At 43.1% G+C, this 19,047-nt stretch overlaps 1 protein-coding gene and 1 long non-coding RNA gene across 4 annotated transcripts in view; one reads left to right on the top strand and one right to left on the bottom strand.

Moving 5' to 3' along the window:
• Positions 1-19,047, bottom strand: part of CDH13 (cadherin 13) — a 1,241,014-nt gene that overhangs the window by 1,115,337 nt on the left and 106,630 nt on the right. The gene's annotated exons all lie outside the window — the stretch shown is intronic.
• LOC116555363 overlaps positions 11,247-19,047 on the top strand; it is a 785,279-nt gene continuing 777,478 nt past the window's right edge. The window contains exon 1 of the long non-coding RNA XR_004270499.1: positions 11,247-11,280. This is a non-coding gene — a long non-coding RNA (uncharacterized LOC116555363). The remainder of the gene's footprint in view (positions 11,281-19,047) is intronic.

Raw genomic sequence — 19,047 nt, 5'->3', positions numbered from 1 at the left:
CGTTTATATCATCTCTTTTTTAAATTAGAGAGCAATCTAAAGATTTCATCAGAGTCCCAGAAGGGCCTGTGATCCCCAAAAGATTAAACACTCACAAATCTAGGGGCTTTCCCTAGTCAAGCACATCTGGTTTATAGAAAGTAGATGTCACCTGAATTTCAGGCTTGGGGGAAAAAAGTAACTGTCAGAGAAACATTAGAAAGGCTTAGTGTTGTGGAAATAATTGATAAATGTGTGTAGATAAGGAATATATTTGGCAGGTTAGTAGATTCAGACATTTATCTGCAAGGCCGCTTTAAATGGGTTATGGGTGATTTAACTCTGTGTTTAGCGTCACTCAATATCTTGTACATAATCTGTTAAAAATTAAATGTTCTGTCTTATAAATCTAAAAGTTACTGAGCTCAATTCTACCAGGCTGCATGGCATAGCATCACATCCTTATGTTCAAATCTCCTGCTGTTCTAGTATGATGGAGAATCAAATAATGAGCTAACAATTATGCCTCTTATAAGAATTCAGGCAGGGGCTTTGACTCAAGGTCAGCACAGTAGGTTTCTCCTCCTGAGTGATAGAAAGTGTGAATGGACCAAGACAAAGAATACCTAACCCAACAATGCTATGAGATGTTCTTCTTAACTCCAACTCCAAAGCTACTTTGAGAGCAACACAAACAAAAGCTAAGGGACAGGCAAGAGGTGAAGTCCCTCCTGCTCACCACTGAAGCCACTTGCTACCCCTGCCATGAATAATAGAGGTACAGGAACAGATTGAAGGGAGAAAAATGGGTGGGAAGTAAAGCTAAAGAGACTCTATTAAACCCCTTCTGAGCGACCAAGTCATGAGTAAGAAACCCAGAATTAGAAGCAGACAAACTGGTCCTTGCTTTCAAATAATTTATATTACATCTTGGATTCAGAAAGATCCGGACAACACATAGAGGGAGAATTTGAGATACCCTAAATATTGTACCTCCTGTGGACCTTACATGGACTCCTCATTGCCCCAGGCACAAAGTCTGGAGTGTGCGTGTAGTTTGACAAGGCCTCCAGGGTCTGGACTCTGCCAACCAGCCTCCCCTTCTGGGTCCTTTCCACTGAGCTGTTTGCAGTACCTAGAACACGCTGCCCTTCCACCAGTCCCCAGGATTTTGCCCACACTGCTGCCTCCTCCACCTTGGGATACTTCACTCCTCCCCTGCCTCCTGTCTCCACCCTCCCTACACACATGCCCCTTTACATGTTTTCCTTCAAATCTTAGCTCCACTGTCACGTCATCAGAGAATGCTTACCTCCTTGACTAGTCAGTGCCATCTATTATGCTCAGTAAGAATACCCAAAGTGCCTCCTGTGTAGGCACTCCTCCTTTCTAGAAGGCCACAGCTGTATCCTCCTTACCTCTAGGAATAAAGTCATCCTTCTCCCTCCCTCTTGCATCCCCAGGGTCTGCCCACTGTAAATCCTCAAAGAATATTTTTCGAATGAGTGATCGAGTGAATCATACTCGTGATTTGTTCATTCAGCAGGTCTTTATTTATATTTGGAATGTTGTCAGAAAAGGGAAATATTTTGGTAATGTGAAGCACAGCAGTGGGAAAATTCACAAAAAAAAGCTGAATATTAAGAGATGTTTTGAAAGATGATGGGGGATGGGGCTGGGAGGAAGGGAGGAAGGGGAGATGCAGTTTAATAGACTTAGTATAATCATAAGATAAATAAAGTTGAGATAAAACAGCCTCCTTCTCGTGCCGGCAAGCCATTGATTCAGCTAAAAAGGCAATTACCCAAGAAGAATATGAATATTGTCTATCACATTGACACAGAAAAAAGTGCTGAATGTGGCAGTGATAGTGAGCAGTCCATAAAAAAATGTTGGGGTGGTAAAATACCAAAGTCTGCCTGTCACATTTTATTATAAGTAGCTCAAATAATTCTGCTCAATCTCATCTGCTTGGAGCCAAACATTACTTTTTATTGTAAGGCAGAAGGCTGAGCCATTTCCTATGGACACTTTTCTATAAAAGTAACTGGTAGTTATTAACTTTTCTGCATAAATAGGTCTAAATGGCCAGGCACGGTGGCTCATGCCTGTAATCCCAGAACTCTGGGAGGCTGAGGCGGGCAGATTACAAGGTCAAGAGATCAAGACCATCCTGAACAATACGGTGAAACCTCATCTCTACTAAAAATACAAAAATTAGTTGGGCGTGGTGGTGTACACTTGTAGTCCCAGCTACTCAGGAGGCTGAGGCAAGAGAACTGCTTGAAGCTGGGAGGCGGAGGTTGCAATGAGCTGAGATCATGCCACTGTACACTCCAGCCTGGCGACAGAGCAAGACAACATCTCAAAAAAAAAAAAGCTGTTTACACTGGTGAATAAACTAACTGGAGAGACAGAATTATTGAACACCTACTAAGTGCCAGGAGTTGAATTTTTTATGATGAGAGTGTTTAAATGTATGTTTTATTTTTATTTTTATCTAGATGTGGAAATTGAAATTCAGAGTTTGTTTAAATTACTTGCCCAGGGCCATGTATGCAGCATTTTAATCCAGGCCTTCACCGTATTTTGGTGTATCCTATGAAATCACAGATGAGCAGCTTGAACCAACAATTTCATAAGGTTTTCTAGGAATGGCAGAATCCAAGGGTTCACTGGAATTTTAGCAGGAACCTTATGACTCTGACGGCACCTTGGATCAATAATGCAAAATAAATGTCTTGTTCTCCTATCTTTCCATGAAATACGCCTCAAGTGGCAATAGCTCAAATAAATATCAGAATGTAATTTTACCTTCTAACATGGCAGGATGCAAAGTTGTGCTTATTAATGACTGGTTGACAGCAGCTTATCTTTGTGAAGTGGTCCTGCATTTTCATAAGTTTGCATAAGTGTCTACTTGGAGGTTCTTACAGAGGGATCAATGTGGGAAAATGGGGGTCCTTTTCCAGCATACATTAACACAGAGAAGAGTACCTAAATGTTTAGAGCTCAAATGTTTAGACCTAGATGTTTAGGTCCCAAGCTGAGCAGTGGATGAGAAAGTTGCTTTCAGCAAAGAGGTGCACTGAGATGTCCTGCACAACCGTGTGATCATGTACAAGACTTCTGCGAGCAGGTCCTCTGATGATACCCAAGCCTTGACCTTCATGTATGTATTAGGTACCTGCATAAACTAAGTTTCGCTGCATAAAAAGCTGACACAAACTAAGAGGCTTAAAACAAAGACATACTTATTCAACCAAGGGTTAATTGGGTCAGGTATCTGGGCATACCTTAGCTATTTTCTCTATTTCAGGGTGTTTCAAAAGGCTTCAAAGGATCATCCAGGTCTGGGGTCTCATCTCAAAGTCCATGGCATAATAATTGTAAGATTAAGCCTCCTTCGAGGCTATTGCACTGAGACTCCCAGTTCCCACTGAGGTCTTGGTAGGAGGCTACCCCGAGCTCCTTGCTACATGGGCCTCCTGACAATAACAACTTGTTTTCTCAAAGCCAGCAAGGGAGAGGGTCTTCCAAGGTAGAAGTCAAAATCTTTTGTAAAACTATCACAAAAGGCACCTCCCTCAATGATGAGGTACTCTATTGGCTAAAAGTCAGTTCCTCAAGGGAAGACGATTACCTAAGGGTGTGAGGACCAGGAAGTGAGGATCACTGGGGTCACTTAGAAGCTGCCTACCACATATGCTAAAAACCAATGCCTGTGCAGGTCCCCTCCCAGCTACTGAGAACCTAGGTCTTTCATACACACAGCTCCAATGACACAAGCAATACTAACACTATTCACAGAGGACCCATGTTCTCTCTCCTCTGATTGCTGAGGACTACACTGCCATATCACCTGTTCAAGACATCCTCTCAGAAGGTTTCTGATGTGGCCTGGCTGTGCCCCCACCGAAATCTCATGTTGAATTGTAGCTCCCATAATTCCCACATGTCATGTGAGGGACCCAGTGAGAGGTAACTGAATCATGGGGGCAGACTTATCCCATGCTATTCTCATGGTAGTGAATAAGTCTCATGAGATCTGATGGTTTTAGAAAGAACACTTCCCCTTCACAAGCTCTCTTGCCTGCAGCCATGCAAGACATGACTTTGTTCCTCTTTTGTCTTCCACCATGATTGTGAGGCCTCCACAGCCAAGTGGAACTGTGAGTCAATTAAACCTCTTTCCTTTATAGATTTACCAGCCTCAGGTATGTCTTTATTAGCAGGATGAGAACAGCCTAATATAGTTTCTAATGGCTTATTTCAAAGGTAGAGTATGAACATTTAAACCTAATAACATAGAAGTTATCATGCTGGGTAAACTCTCCTAGCTTCTCCGCCTGTTTCTTCCTACAGCTTACATTCCTAGGCATTTGACTTCCCTTCAGCACCTCAGCCTAACTCTACTGTCCACAATATAATTCAGGTACTTTTCGAATGAAGCCGCAGGTAATGCATTGTCCCGCCATATCCCCTAAAATATGTGGAACTATTTGCAGATTATGAAAAGCATAATTGAAGGGAAGATAGACATGCTTTACAAGAGTGTTCCTTAACTTTCAGCATATCAGAATCTCCTGAATGGCTTGTGAAAATACAGGTTGCTGGCAGCTTTTCCAATTCATGAGTGAAGCCTGAGGGTTTGCATTCCCAGCAACTTCCCAGGTGATGTTCCTGCTGCATCATCTGAGATTCCAGTTTAAGAACCAGTGCCTCCTTGTTATCCCACCTCAGAATATTGAGGGGAAAGCATCTTTTCTGATTTTTCCTTTCAACTCACCATCAGTCTCTTTTGAAGCCCAAATGAGGAAAGGTTATCACGGTCAGCTTCTGGAACTTTCCTAACAGTAGAACAGGTTCATTATATATTTTCTTTGCTTGGCTTTTCCCAGAGTGGAGCTATAAGAAGGACCTGGATACAGGAGATTTCCTTCTCCCCCAAGTAATGAGACAGAGAAGGAGAAAACGTCAGTAAAGGGTGCACTAATGAGTAGGGTACTGCCAGGGTTACTTCTAAAAGATGGCATAGGCCTTAGAATTATCCTACCAAGGGGCAAGGAGGCTGGAACACTCATTGACCAACTTCCAATGGCTTGAAGATTATTCCTGGGTATGCACTTTACATCAGGCCCCACCTGCCACATCTTCAAGCTGTGCAAGCTGCTACTGGCTGAGAATTCCCCAAAGCAGGAAGATAGTGGCAGCCATTGACATATAGGGAGACTGATTGCAGGTGGCCTCTGAGGTGCATAGTACTGAAATAAGAAACATTTTGGTCTCCTTTTCCTCATTTGCAGGTAACCTCCACAGGGGTCCCTGAGGGTCCAGCCTTGTCTTTTTGGCTGATTGTTATCTCTCTGAGCCCAGTGCAATGCCTGGTGCAGCATAGATGCCCAGTAAATATCTGCCGAATGTATAAATGAATCTAAAATCTAGGTCCTTCTCTGCATCTCCTTCACTGGCTCTATTATCCCACTTCCTATGTATCTTTACAGAGATTGGCTGGCTTTCCTCTCAGCCTTTCCCTTCCCAACTAGATAGCTGATTCTTTATCTGCCACATGCAACTAGAGCATCCATCCTCATCCCTGGCTCTGCTTCTGGTCCATGATAGGACAGGCAGATACAGGGCCGACTGTCAGCTCAGCCGAGGCCACGCTGCATCAGCCAACATCCAGGTGACTCCTGGAGGTGTGAGCAGGTTGCACTAGGTCAGGCGTGCTGTGTGTGCCCACATCTTAGGGATACCTACCCCTTTCCTTGTATTCATCCACAGTGCTGGGCATTTTGGCTTCCAGAGCACATTAGCTCTGGTTCATCACTGTGTGTACCACAGTCACCTACATGAAAGGCTTTGGGGATTTTTTCTTAAGTGTTTCCTTGCTCATTCTCACAGGGTGAACTCTTCTGCCCACAAGGCTGTGCTGGGGCACTGTGTATTTTCTATCCAGAATAGTTTAGGCTACTCTACAAACCCGTATGCTTCCTCTTCTAGATCATTAATAAACATGGAAAATAAGACCAGCCCTAGTATTACTTCACAGAGAACATGACTCTTGAATAGTAAATCCATTTTTTGTTATTTTTCTGTCTAAGCCAAGTTCTTCATTTATAGCTTAATATAATACAACTAAATATTTTAAAACAGCAATGCTTTAGGGTTGACACATTTCCAAAGCCTTTTCAAAGTCTACACAGTGTATGCCTACTCGTTGTCTCACCATTACTCTTCATATTTATTTCCACCTGGGGTCATGAGAAGATCTTTTTTTTTTTCCTTTCTTTTTTTAATGGAGCTTCTTGTTGCCCAGGCTACAGTGCAATAGAGTGATCTTGGCTCAATATAACCTGTGCCTCCTGGGTTCAAGCAATTCTCCTGCCTCAACCTACCAAGTAGTTGGGATTACAGGTGTGCGCCACCATGTCTGGCTAATGTTTTTTTTTTTTGTTTTTTTTGTTTGTTTGTTTGTTTGTTTTAGTAGAGACAGGGTTTTCCCATGGTGGCCAGGTTGATGTCGAACTACTAACCTCAAGTGATCCACCCGCCTTGGCCTCCCAATGTGCTGAGATTACAGGCATGACCCACTGCTCCTGGCATAAGAAGATCTTAATCAGGCATGACTTAATGGAACAGAAACGCATTACATCTTCTTCAGAAGCTGTTTGCTCCAAACTGTAGTATCTGCCCTTTCAAACAGCCCAGTTTGTCTAGAATGTAAATGTGAGGCTGGGTGCTCAGAACAGGTGTCCCTTTACAATATTTTACAGAAATGGAAGGGGGCTATACACATCCATAATTCTGATTTATGGTAAACATTAGGGCATCAAACACACTTGCCATTTGCAGCAACAGCCCAGACAACAATTTTCAAGTGCAAAACAAATAGGACAGTGATCACTCCTATGATCCTCAAGCCTTGAGGTAAGGTGGCCTCAAAAATAAATGCAGATTCTGAGATTCAGTTTGGAAGAGACTTGCAAACCAACAAAGCAACTAGTGTTACACAAAAAGAGCTTACTAAACTGACTACGATAATGAGATCTTCATAAGGTACCCAAATGAAAGCACTGGCTTTCTGTAAGAATAGATGGATATGATAACTTACTAACAATTTATCTATGGAATACATTTTTCATAGCAGTGATTTGTACCTGCTGAGAAAGCCATTCCCACTGGAACCTGCAGGAACCCATCCCTAATTCAGATATTTTCTGCATCCTACCAAGTAATGTCAACTGCACAGTTTGACAGACCGGTTTTATCTTGAAAAAAAAAATATGCAGATGCAGGCAAGTTCAAAGAATAAACCTGAATAAGTATGTTAACCCTACTAGAAAAACACCCATTACTTCATACATGTTATTGCCCTAAGCATGAACAAAGCAGCTGTGAAAGACACCTGACCCAGTTGTTAAGTGGAAGCACACCATTCTGGCAAGATCAAAGTCGAGGTGTCCTGGTTCTCATTGGGGCCTGGATCTGTAACATCTCAGCACTGGCAGTGACCAGGAAGCCTGGCCAGGTCCCTCTCTGGCTCCTGTGTGGCCCCTTTTCCAAGAAGCAAATTGGTCACATGGTTACCCTGGTCCCTTTTCTTTCCATTGTCAACCTGCCTGTTCACCAAACCACCAATCCAGGCCTCTCCATTTTTCTTAGCTTATTTTATTGCTTTGTAAACAACAAAAACAACAAATTACATAATATTGCAAACATACTTTTTAAATGAAGGTAAGAATAATTCAGTGAATACTCACTTGATCATCCTTGCATCTTTATTTCTTATTGCAAACACTACCAGAACCATCCCAAAATGGTTCAAAAGAAACATGTCACCAGATGAATCATGTTTTTACTATTAGTCTGTAAAATATCTTGTCATAGTCAATGCTTTATTCAATGAATATTTGTAAGTCTCCACTGATGGAAAATGCAACCAGAGAACACAAATTCTGCTTTGATAGACTTTAGAGTCTTGAATGGTAATGGCCAGTGCTGAACTTGTGACAGTCATTATTTAGTACACAGACATGACTCTGATCATGCCTTCCTTTTTATAGCTGAGGATGCTGAAGCTCTCAGAAAGGTTTAAAAGTGAGCCTAAGACATATGGTTTGCCTTTCTTAGTGGTTTTGTGTACTTAGGGGCTTGGATTTGTAGATCAGAAACCACGTTTCCAAATGCACACGGAGCCCAGCAGGGTATTTGGGACAAAGCCTGGAAGTAGCAGTTGCTGGCAGGCTACACCAGTGTTGGACAAGAGGATCTCTTGGCTGGTTCATTTGAGGCAAGAGCCAAGCAACTGCCATGGGGTTATTTGCTTTAGAGATTCCAGGACAGAGGCCCCAATAACACAGCTTCACAAAAAGTTAAAATCACCAACCCTGTTGTCATTTCTGCACTTGAACCACTGCTGCCATATAGATCTGTGATCACTGAGGGCCTACATCTGTCACTGCAATGTTTCACTGTGGCAATGAACAGGTAAAGTAGTCCTACAAACCCAGTCCCAAGCATGTCTGTGTCCAACGGGGTGCCTGCCAGGAAGCTCCTTACTTAGCATCCCTGACAGTTTACCCTGGCTCTGCTGCTGCCTCGAGGACAGCCAGTTTGAAAAAAGACCCTCACTGGATCACCATTTTAGGATCTACCAATTTTAAGGGAATGAGATCAGAATGGAAAGCAACCATATTGCAAATGATGTCTTTATCCCACTGATAGGGTTCGGCTCTGTGTCTCCACCCAAATTTCATCTTGAATTGTAATAATCCCCATGTGTCATGGGAGGAAGCAAGGGGCATGTAACTGAATCACGAGGGCAGGGTTTTCCCATGCTATTCTTGTGACAGTGAATAAGTCTCACGAGATCTGATGGTTTTATAAATGGGAGTTCTTCCCCGGTGCATGTTCTGTCTTGCCTGCTGCCGTGCAAGATGTGACTTTGCTCCTCCTTCACCTTCCTCCTCAGGTGAGGCCTCCCCAGCCATGTGGAACTGTGAGTCCTTTAAACCTCGTTCCGTTATAAATTATCCAGCCTCAGGTATATTAGCAACTTGAGAACAGACTAATACACCCACACAGACCAGTAAACTTAGTCTCATGCTGATATAACTTACAACTTGTTATAGATTTGGAATGGTAACCCCACCACTACCCAGTATCCCACAATCTAAGATTTAGTTACTCTTTGTGCTAAACTCTGCCTCCTCCTTTAAACACATTGCATCTCACTGTTCACAGGCACTGGCCTTTCCCTGACATCAGCTTCAAAGCTACCCGTAAGAGAGGACTTGGCCTCCCCATCTTAGGTAAACAGATAACCTGTGTCCCTGACATCCTAAATGCCATGCATAAGACTCAGTTCTATTCCCCGCTCTCACCATTTGTACAATGTCTGAGGAATATTCCTCCATCTATAAAGAGAGAGAAGCAGTGGATATCCCATGCATCATATATTTATTTAATTAAGCAAGAGCTTACAAATGTTGAGCTCTCATTTCTAGCATTTTGATGAAAAATAGGGAATTTGGTCTCTGTAAGCGAGATCCAAGGAGGAATTCTCCTGGTGTAGCTTGAGTAAGAAATTGTGTTCCCTGGGTTGTTCCACGTGGTGGAGGGGAGGGGATTGTTATGGTCATGGGTAATGATAATATCCTATACAATTACTCAAAATCAACCTCTTCTTGATCACTCTTCTTGATATAGGCTCTTCTTGATCACAATGTTTTCCCTGTGCATCAAGAGACATTCTGGGTTGTCAACACAAGGAAGGCAGGCTAGCTGGGTGCTAAAATCTTTCATGCACGTTATCACAGGAAATCATAAGAATAATCACTTGAGGAAAGGAATATTCTCATTTTTAAAGCTGAAAAGCTAAAGGCCACAGTGGTTAAATAATGGACTCAGCTTCCATAGCCATTGAACAACTGACCTGGTTGTTCTTAGACACATTCTCTGACCCATGCATGGCACGGGAAGAGCTGCCTCTGGGAAAAGCAGAGCCTGCATTCTTTAGTTCCTCTCCTATATAATCTCTGTCTACACCAATAACCAGTCACACGAGGGAAGCTGGCACCAGCTGGATGCTAAGACCGTCTGCATTTATAAGCATGCCAATCCTAACCGATGATGGTGTTCTGCTCTCTCTTGGTTCTCTGCAGAACCAGGAGGAGATGAGTTCAAAGATCTGCCCTTGCTAAGGTGATTTCATGTCTTGGTTTGAACAGCAAAGTCCTGATTTACTCTCATCATGCTTTGAACCACAAATTATATGAACACTCTCTCCAGACCACCCCCCTCCACCGCCCCAGCACAAAACACATGTTCTCTGCAAATGGTAACCCTCTGTGTTGATAATTATTAAGATGAGGATGCATCACCTGAATTTCTGAGAAGGGTGAGGAAGTGGAGCTAAGGGTCATTATCATTTCTACTTGCAGTTAGGAAAAAAAATTGTAATTCACAAGGGATAATGTGGTAGAGAAATATGGTAAACTCTTTCCCACCCTAATTCTCAGCTCCCTGTGCCTGTTCATCATGATCTAACCACTAGCGGTTAGATCTAACCACCATCGTAATCATCTAACCACCATGATACATGGGTGGCAGCCATTCCTAAAGGGAGCACCTGAAAACCACATATCGAAAAGAGGACTGTCCCTGCTTAAAACAAAGGTTTTGTATTAAGACCACTGAAGTGGCACCTAGGCACAGTGGAACATTATAGACATGGTTAAACCTCTTCCTGGGACACAGGGCTGAGGGCACACATGCAGAAGATATAAAAGCCAACTGAAGGGAAAGCTACCTGATCCAGGTGGGGTTCAACACCTGCTGGCCCCCTCACGGGCTGCAAAGTCTGCATTATTTACAAGGCACACACACAGAAAATATGCATGCACACATATCCACACATGTCCAAGTGCACACACACACACACACATACACACACACAGGCACAAACACATCTTTGTTGACAGCTAATAATGCTTGCTCCAGATGTCAATCACGTAAACATGATATCATTATCTTTGCTACAGTGTAAAGATTTGTGCCTCTGAACATCCGTATGTTAAAATCCTAACCCGCAATGTGATAGCGTTAGGAGGCGGGGCCTTTGGGAGGTGATTAGGTCATGAGGATGAGCCCTCATGAGTGAGATTAGTGTCCTCATAAAGGAGACACCAACCAGATCCCTCGCCTGTTCTGCCATGTGAGGACATGGCTAGATGGCACCAACTACAAGGAAGCGGGACCTTGCCAGACACTAAATCTGCCAGTGCCTGGATCTTGAACGTCCCAGCCTCCAGAACTGAAATAAGCCTCCAATGCTTTTAAGCCACCCAGTCTGGTTTTATATATATATATATATATATATATATATATATAGCAGCTCAAACTGATTAAGACAATCTCTTAGCAAAACTGAAGCATTTTTTGCCCCTTACTGGTTCATTTCTCCCAGAAAGGCCTTGCCTGAAAATGGCTGAGCACCGAGTTACTTGCAAATTTTCTGGCCAGACATGTGTTGCTCCACAGCAAACACTGTCTTAAGTTCTGCCCACCTTGGCCGAATTTCCCACCTCCAAGAACACCACACAATAAATAGTGGAATTTAGTCATTTTCAAGCAACTTTTAAATGTGATTTATTTATCCTCAGAGAACACCCAAGTTATTTGTTCTCCACCCTTATCCTCCTCCGCTCTCAGAAGGAGGCTGTGGCCTTAAGAAAGCAGAACTTGCTCATGCTATGCCTACAAGTCATGTTTGCAGAGGATAATTCTCAAATGCCGAGCCTTCAGTACCTTTCCTGTTTATGCTGAAGCACTCAATCAATTGGAAAAAGGGTCAGTTGTAAACAGTTCCATGCTATGGAACCAGTAGAGACTCTAGGTAGGATCTAGTATCAAGAATTTTCAGAAACATTTTGGAAACAGTCCCCATCTAGCGGATTTAATAAAAGAGGAGAATAGAAAAGTCAAAGGCTAATGTGTCATGGTTTACTAGTTCTGTAAAAGAATAAAAAGCACACAATGCGCATCAACATAGAAAACAAAACCATCTGGTACCACAACCGAATAATATGTAATATAATGTCTACCATCACCAGAAAGCAAAAATAGAGAAAATATCATCCACATCAAGTCTCTGCCTTCTTGGCTTGAATCTCAGCCTCTCTCTCATTCAAAGAGTATGGTCTCAGCTGGACGGTATGGATAGCTTGGTGAATAAGACAGTAAGACATCCATTTCCTAATTAATTATCTCTATTAGCTTGATTGAATAATGGATGCATTCCTCAATCTATGAATGTTCACATGACTCTTTATTCTCCTGCCCCTTGAAAGCTGCTGGTCCTTCTGGTCCAACTATAATTGTGTGCTTGACTCCTTGGTCCAGCTGTTTCTGGTGTGACCAGACATAAAAGGCAAGAACGGGCTAGCATCTGGAACCAGAAAGTGGGGAGGTGGGGGCTGACAAGCAGACAAGCTAGAAAGATTAGACCAGAATACTAGGTTCCTACAGATCAAACCTGGACAGAAAGAGTCAAACAGGTAACCCAAATGCAATAAACAAGACCCTGGGCTGAGACCGAGAAGGTTTAGTAAGGCCACACCAGGGCGACATCCTCTGATCTACAATTTATTTTCGTGCAGAGCATTGTTTCACTGGATACTGATGTCTGTTTCTGCTATCACAATGCCTAATTTTAAGATGACAACACTAAGCTCCATGGAAACTGAACAACTTGGCTCAGTCCAGGAAACTGGTAAGTGGGGGCTGGAACTTGAACCCGAGGTCTAACTCAGAGCTGCTTCCTGGAGACACAGTGCTTCTTGAGCCCAGACATACTTAGGACTAGGCTGAAATGTGGGCAAGGGATGTGTGTTTTCTGCTCCCTTAATTCCTAAGGGTGGCTGGGTCATGGCTCAGGGGAAGCACCAGCCCTCGGGGTGGCACTGACTTCTGAAAATAACAAGAGCAGAGGGCTAGGCCTCCTTCTCAGAAGATCCTTCCAATATTTTTCTCAGAAGCGAGCACATCCGTTTCTTAATTAATTATCTTCATTAGCCAAGCTCAATTACTTTGTGTCCACCTCCAAGAATTCAACCTTGCTCCTTGGAGACTTCCTATTTGAATTTCCAAGGGGGCAAATATTGCCAGAAGCATGTTTTATGTAATTACATAGTGTAGATATTTCACTCCCTCTTTACTTAATGATTATTAAATACTGAAATTAACTTTCGTATTTGGATATGGATCCCACCAGTTTAAGAGAAAGTAAATGTATACATGTAATGGAGTATTTCTCCCTGCAGAATTCGAGGGACCACATTTGTTGAAATACTAACCAGATGCTGGTGCGTGCCTGCCTCCAACAGGCGGCCTCTCCTCTATTTCTCATCATGTCAGTGTCCAGTGGTTTTCAATGTAAACTTTCTATTCTACTCTGCATTAGAAAAGCCAGAAGAGCTTGATAAACGCAGATTCCAAGGCCCCACACCTTGACTGACAGAATCAACACATCGGCAGGTGGGGCCTGGGAATCTGCATTTTTAACACATTCCCCCTAGGAGAATCTGTTTGTGCTAACGTCCAGGAACCAATTATAGTTACTTGCCTGATGCATGAAGGCAGTCTTATCGTTGGGAACAAGAGAGACAAAACGAACCCGAGCCAGTCTCTTCTCATGCATATTTAAATAATAAAAATCCAATACATGTTATCTATTATTATTCCACAGTTATTATAAATCCTGAGCCGAGAGCCTGACAGCCCCGCCTGATTTGCAAGGTAAAGGAAAAACCAGGAGCAGGGAGGGGAAATGGGAGGAGAGGTGGGCAGCACAGTCAAACACACTGAGGCTGTTAACTGCTGCAGGCAACAGGAACTCAACCTGGCTGGGGCCTCTGGGAGCTAACAGGGCACAATCAGCTCCAGCCCCACCTGCAGGGCAGGGAAGCTGGTGTTTACACATTGATGCCTGTCAGTCCTCAGCTGAGCATTGCTCCTGGGACCTGATAATTCCCTGGCATTGCTGTGCATGGACATGGGCTTCAGCAGCCGGAGAGAGCCCTCGGGCAGAGAAGCACAGGCAGGCGCTGGCTGCTGGAAGCTGAGCTGGCATAAAGGTGAAGGAGCGCATGCAACTGGGGCACTAGGAGCGTCCGCTGCCGCTCCTGCCAGCTTAAGCAAGAAAGCGTCAGATGCGTTTTGGTGACTAGCTCAGAAAACGAGTAAGAGGCAAACAAACGTCGTGAGAGAAAAATTCTTTCTCATTTATATGTTTGCTGATTTAATTGTCGTAAAACAAACATAACATAAAATTGGCCATTAATGACATTGGGAGCCCTTACAATGTTGCGCAACCATCACCACTATCTAGTCCAGGACATTCCCACCTCCCCACATGGACATCCTACACACAGTAGCAGTCACTTCCCATTCTCTCCTCCCCCATGCCCCTGATAATCACGAATCTACTCTCTGCATCCATGAAAACGCCGATTCTGGACTTTCACCCAAATGGAATCATACGGAAGGGGTCGCTGCCATTGGCTTCTTACCCTCAGCATCATGCTTTCAAGGTTAATGCATGCTGTCGCATGTACAAGTTCTTAATTCCTTGTTCGGGCTGAATGGTATTTCTTCATGTGGATATATTTTCTCTTTAATCTTTTGGATGCCACAGAGTCTTCCCAGGAATATCTCTTTGCAGGCTGGCGATAGCGCTGGGCATTCCCCTTTGCTGTGCCAGAGCAGCCCTGCTGTGCTCTGCATCCTCGTTTGTGCTCTGAGACACTGGCCTCTGTAGGCAGTCCTCTCCTCTTTATGGGCTCCCTTCTCCTCTCACTTTCTTCTCTGGCTTTCCACTAGATTTGGCTCATGGAAGCTACTGAGCAACTGAGTTTAAGTGTATTTTTCTCTCCAGCTCCCTTGCTGCGTGACCACCACCCACGTTAGGCGGTTCTCTCCACCAACCTTCTATCTCCAGGTTCTCTTGGCCCCCTTCTCCCTGCCCTATCAGGCCTAGGGATAGTAATAGCTTCCTGCTATTGACAGGCCTCAAGAATGGAACAGTCCTTCTTTAGTTTTCCCCAAATCTTCCAACATTTTTGTAAATAGTCTATTAAACATCAATCAATTATTCCAGTTTGTGTGTGCCTTTCTATCATGCTGGGACTGGGACTGATACAATGATCAGTGATAGAGTAACCAATCTATATCTCACTTAGTCACTGAAGCGTATTTCGTAGTATATATATTCATAACTTTGGTGCTCAGAAATGACCTGTGTTAACCCCACTTCCATGTTATCTCCACTTCCCTGACCAGATCTTGACTAGAGAGCAATTGCTAGAAGAATCACACTTTCCTGGTTCAAATCTTAGATCCAAATCTCCTGGCACTTTAACAAGGGCCAAACTATCTAATCTCTACAAGCCTCAGTTTCATGAAGTGTAGAATGTGAATGATGGTGCCTAGACTCTTGATATCTAATACGCAATATGCAGAAAGTACTTAGAAGAGGGCCACACATAGGATGTACTCAGTAAATGCCAGCTACGGTGGTACCTCTCATTAGACCAGGCCCTATATTCCCCTCTCTTGGTCTTTACCAGCTTCTCATGGCACTGTCCATGAGTCCTTCCTGCAGGCCCAGATTCTTTCCAGGTGCTAGCCAGCAATGTCCGGCACTGGAAGACTGGCCCCAACTGTCCCTTCCCCAGTGGAGGGATGAGAGAATATGGGGACAAGCAAATTCCATATAGATCCTGGACCCTCCATTCCAAACAAGATCCCTGTGTTGTGGCAGTGGTCTTTTTTCTCCTCCTTCTCTTCTTCACCACTGTCAAGAAGACCACGATATACTTAAAGTTTACTCGGGTTCATATACACGTATAATGATCCTGAGAGCTTTATGAGATAGGGTTCCTCCTTTAAAAATTTGTTCTACATCTGTTTCAAATGTTTTAAAATCAGATGCAAGTTCATTTTTGAAATCTGTTCAAACATAGCATTTTTATGTTCAGTTACAAAGGTAATAGAACATTCTCATTGTAAATGATCCAAAATCTAAACAGTATGAGATTGTCATTAGCATCCCCATTTATCTGATGAGGGATGCATAGCCAAGACTGATTACACAATGTTCTCAGGTTCCACTGGGAAGCAACAGACACAGAATCCAAAACCAGGGGAGTCTTGTGCAAGAGCCTAAGTTCATATGCACTAGATATTGCTGACCTTGTCCAGAGGACTATCTTCTGCCTCAGTTTCCACCATCTGACATCTTACCAGGACTTAATTTTCTACCAACTTTGCTAATGTTTAAGCCATCCATGCCCACAAGCCATTTTAGTAGGAGGTAAATCTTTGTAAATGACTTTAAAGGTCCATAGCTAAACTAGGAGGTTATGTTGGACACTTCTTGCTCCCTGCTACCCTGTTACCCAGCCATGGATGTAACAATAAGATTCCCAGGTATGTGATCAGACAGCCCCTGGCCTCAGCTGTACCCCCTATTCCTGCATTCTATCTTGGAGCTTCTCAGACTCCTTAGAATGGAATGCCCAAGAAAACCTGCAGGATCACTCATGCTTACAGTGTGAGAATTCAAAGGAGTTGGCACTCCTTGGGCAAGCCATGACCCATGGAGAATGGGAACTGTGTCCTAGAGACAGGCATTTCTGAGGCACTTTCTTTCCCCTTTTTTTTTTTTTTTTTTTTTTTTTGAGATGGAGTCTCACTCTGTCATCTAGGCTGGAGTACAGTGGTGCAATCTCAGCTCACTGTACCCTCCACCTCTTGGATTCAAGCGATTCTCCTGCCTCAGCCTCCCAAATAGCTGGGATTACAGGCACACACCACCACATCTGGCTGATTTTTGTACTTTTAGTAGAGACCGGGTTTCACCATGATGGTCAGGCTGGTCTCAAACTCTTGACCTCAGGTGATCCACCCACTTTGACCTCCCAAAGTGCTGGGATGATAGGCATGAGCCACTGCACCCAGCCTCTGAGGTACTTTCTATGGCTATTATCAGAGGGTCTTGGGAAGACTGTGCCTCAGCAGCCCACAGTGCTAATCAGCTAGAGTCTGCTCCCTTAAATGTGCTGTGTTCTGTATCTACTAAGTTGGCCCTATCCTTCTGTCCTATTTCCTGGAATCATGCAGTCCCTATTATTGGGCTTTTCTTTCCAGGGTAAGTACAGGCTACAACAGAGATGATGAAAGAGTTGTTTTGTTTTAAAAATATTTTGCTGTGAATAATAGGTTCTAAGAGATAGACTGCCTAAGTGATAAACTTCTCACTCTTTTCAGGAACAGAGTGGCCCGGGTCTTTAAGGAGACAACTGTACCCAGTACTATCTCCTTAAACTGTGCACTCTTCAAGGGCCAGCCATGCCACCTATTTTGCACAGAAGTAGGTATATACCCTCAGTCTCAAGGAAAGGTTCAAATATTACTTAGTAAAACAAAATCAGACATTCACCCTCTTTATCAGTCACTAAAGCTTCTGACAGGCTTCCTCATCCTGAGAAGGCTTTGTTTCATTCAAGAACATTTTTGAGTACTTCCGAGCAGCTAGGATTATACAAGTCTCCAGAGATAAGAAAATAAACATAACCTAGTCCTTGCCCTGAAGAAGTGAACATTCTAGACTGAAAGCAGAGAAGCAAACAGAAAATTCTCATACTTTGCAAAAAGTACTTCCACTGGGGCAATCATGTAGTAAACACTGAGTTTTTAGAGGAAAAAAAATATTTTCTGAATACCATGCATTTGCACTTTAAACCAACATTAAGAAAAGCAATATTTAGATTTATCCTACTTTATGTCTGGTCCTAGACCTTTAAACTATACTGAGATGAAAATATAAATCATCCTCCCATCCATCCATCCATGAACCCATCCATCCAATATACAATATGTTTGTTCACAACATTCTTACAGAAAAAGAACGTTTCCAATACTAGATACCTTGCAGGAGGACTTGGGGAGGCCAGTATAAAGGGCAAAGATGAAAGAAGATGAGTATTTTTTATGTAAGATGTCCATGCAATGCTTCTTATTATTCTGACCATGACTTGTTAAAATTATGCTAGATTTGCAACTATAGATTTTCTGGATCATATTTTCAGACACTTTTCCAACAGGGATCAAGCAGACAGCAATCATTTAGAGATGGCAAATATGTGAGAGGAAGGTCTGAAGCCAAGTTCACTTAGATTAGTTTGATTAAAAACTTAAAGAAAGGCTGAACCAGGACCCACTGAAACCATCAAGACAGTCAAAAAAGAGGAGGAAAACTTGGGGGAAGAAAGGTAGATTGTAAAAATGAACACTCTTGTGTTAGTATGGTGTGATGAGAGGAACCTTTAAAAAGTATCTGTCCATGCTACCGTAGACCTTACGGTATATCGTGTTTTGTGAACCTGGATACCTGGGTCTGCATCCTGCCTCTGATACTTCTAAACCCTTAAGTTAGATTGAGCTCTGATTTCCTCATTGTTGAAAGAACCTAACTCTATCTGCCTTATCTAGGCATCATTAATTTAGTCATTATTTATTAATTACTTCAAAGGTGTTCAGCATTGGGCTCAGCATTGGAGATTTAACAATGAGTTGCAAACCACCCCCCCGCAAAAAAAAAGAGTCCTTTCCCTTGTATAGCTTTGAGTCTCAGTAGGGAGATTACACTAACCCTATATTCCCTATAAATAAATGGGTCTGGTAATCGCCTGAGCTAGGAGGAAGAGGTATGTAACAGAAGACGGCATAAAAGGCGCCTATGATCGAGACTGAGGGTTGGCCTTTCCCATAGAAGTGGCGACAGAGCTGAAATCCAAAGGATGCATGAGTTTGCATTACCTTTCTCTGAACAGAGAGAAATATGCATAAACACTGTGTAAACATCTTTGTGCATGGTGGTCTCAGCAACTGAACAGGCACTGGGGTGGCTGGAGTTGAAAGTACAGAGAGGCATGAGAGGAGATTGGAGGAGCTGGTTTCAGGAAGTGTAAGGTGGAGTGAGGGATTGGAGAAGCTGGTCTCAGG

Source organism: Sapajus apella, unplaced genomic scaffold, assembly GCF_009761245.1.
Source record: "Sapajus apella isolate SASKATOON/1434 unplaced genomic scaffold, GSC_monkey_1.0 scaffold15, whole genome shotgun sequence".
Classification (NCBI taxonomy): domain Eukaryota; kingdom Metazoa; phylum Chordata; class Mammalia; order Primates; family Cebidae; genus Sapajus; species Sapajus apella.
Note: the sequence above shows the minus strand (reverse complement) of the source record. Positions and strands in the feature narration are given on the sequence as shown.